Here is a 2,433-nt window from a genome sequence, read left to right as displayed (position 1 = left end):
CACAGGTAGGGGGGACTGAAACGGGAGCGGGGTGGGTGTTATGGATGACGTGAATGATACAGAAATCCCTCATGGCTTTATGTTCATTCTTTCAACACTAAAACCAAACGAAATAACCCTCAGTTTCTCCCTGTCCTCATCTAAGGCCAAACATTCCTTTACTGTTTAGGGATTCCAGCTGATGATGCAAGATTATAACTGTACAATACTTAAGATCTCATTGGACGCTGATGCTAGGTTGACACAGTGGGTTGAATTGCACGTGGCATTGGAGGCTTCATTGCACGTATTCCTCGTCGATTCATTTTGCATATTATACCTTTTTATCATCTTGTGCGTAACTGAGGCAAACTGTGTCAATACTTAAACCATATAAATAAAAAAAGGGAAAGATTGTGAAAGTATAATACGCAAAATATATCGCTCAGGAAGAAATATTACGAAGTCCTCTACGCCAACGAAAATACGACACCATGTACTCTGATTAATGGCTGGAACTGTACATGTTGTTAGGTACTAACGTTCTTGTCCTTCTTGTAGTTGCAGTACTTGTAGAGGTCCTTCGCCAGGCCGAAATCGCTGATCTTCACCACGTTGCCGTCAGCCAGCAGCACATTCCTCGCAGCCAGGTCCCCGTGCAGCACCTGACCAAATATTGAATTCCGGCCACGTCAGATCAGGTTGGCCATAGATCTCTAGATAAATTGCACTTCTATGGTGCTTCGAAGTACTGAAGCGAGATTCTTACACATCTAATTATCAATGACTACGTTAGTAAGACTCTGACTCTCCTCTTTCTACTACCATTGCTTCTAAGATGACATATACTACTAGGGCTACTGCTACAACTACGACTGTTACTATTACTTCTACTACTACTACGACGACGACAACGACGATCACGATGCCTACAACTATGACTATTACCATCTACTGCCACTACAAGTACTAAGCAGAGAAAGAAACGGCCACCCCTGTAACAATTAATGTTACTAATCCTCGTATACTTTCTTTCTCTCTCTCTTATTTTATTTCAATATGAAAACATAATTGCCTAAATTCTTAAACCATCCGAGCCGCTAGTCTATGTTACACACTCACTACCACTTCCAATATGAATGCCAGCTACTCTATTTATACTCTAAAATGGTCTAGATTTTCGTCCTTATACAGCTTATTTCACGTAGATCAGTGGGATGAAAAGACAATGCAATTGCTCCACATCTTTTCCACTGGACTTCTTCGTGACAAGTATTATATTCTAGTGTTAATCTGTTGTCACATTTCACCATTCAAGGTGGACATGTTAGTTTTAGGTCAGATTAACAGGAGTATAATAAAAGATATTAACGCTACGGGAGGCGGTATTCTAGGTAGCATACGTGACTTCCTAGCACGTTTTTCTAGGCGATTCATTATGTTCATCATACCTTATATACTCTTATCTCGAATCATATCGAACTGTATCGTATCGTTTATAAAAACTCCAATAGGCTTGCGTTCATCGGCATTGGTTATCTAATCATGGCTCTCGACGCTGCTCGATCTCTAGCAGTCTCTCTGCCTTGTCCCTTAACCCTAAGGTCACACTCTATAATCTTGTCCAGTCTTTTTTTCGGTCTGCCTCTAGTAACTCCAGCCCCAGTGCTCGCATCTCTCAACCTCCGTGCACAGTTGGCATCCTCCATCCTCTCCACATGTCCAACCCTTCTCATCTTATCACTAATTCATTAAAAGTTCCACCCTTCCTCTCAGCTCTTCATTCGAAGTTCTAATCCCTCAGGTCTGTCATTCGAGGAAGCACTACTCGTACATCTGATCATTTTCATCTTGGTACGTTTGAACTTGCGAATACCTTTCTCCATCACTGTCCAAGTCTCACTACCGTACATTACACTCCTAACACATGCTGCATTCAAGGACCCCTTAGCACGGAGGGAGAATCCTTTCAATATAAGGGAAGACAACAACTCCCTAAATTTCTTCCAACCACTCCTCACCCTAGCCAAAGGGCAAGCTCCAGCCACACCTCCAACACTTGTTTTGTACCCCAAATAACAAAACTCCTCCACACACTCAGGAGACTCTCCGACAAAATTTAATCCCTTCCTGTCTCTCTGCCTCTACATGCTCTCCCCTACACACTGCACACACAAAATCAGCATTATTTTGCAGCCTACCTCTAATACCATCACATCTCTCATGTACCCACTTACCACAAACACTGTACAAAATAGACTCATTTTCGCCATCCTTGTGGCAAACAGCGTATGGCTAAACTCACTCTACTGTGACAATACAGCCACCTGCCCTAGATCTCTTCACTTATATGTTATTTATATATTTCTAGTATCGACAAACCATGCCATATTAGCATACTTATAGGCAAAAAAGTGCATTACACAAAGTGAGTTGCTGAGGATGAAGTGTTAC

At 42.0% G+C, this 2,433-nt stretch overlaps 1 protein-coding gene across 1 annotated transcript in view; it reads left to right on the top strand.

Annotated features, from left to right (window-relative positions):
* Window positions 1–579: 579 nt before the first annotated feature.
* The window catches only part of LOC145399012 (cytochrome P450 3A9-like), a 43,598-nt gene continuing 41,744 nt past the window's right edge, over window positions 580–2,433 (top strand). The window contains exon 1 of the mRNA XM_080271740.1: window positions 580–680. The gene's annotated coding sequence lies outside the window, so the exon portion shown is untranslated. The remainder of the gene's footprint in view (window positions 681–2,433) is intronic.

This window comes from Coenobita brevimanus, chromosome 47 (assembly GCF_032717465.1).
Source record: "Coenobita brevimanus isolate Jiangsu-jjx chromosome 47, ASM3271746v2, whole genome shotgun sequence".
Classification (NCBI taxonomy): Eukaryota; Metazoa; Arthropoda; class Malacostraca; order Decapoda; family Coenobitidae; genus Coenobita; species Coenobita brevimanus.
This window is presented reverse-complemented; position numbering and strand designations above follow the sequence as displayed.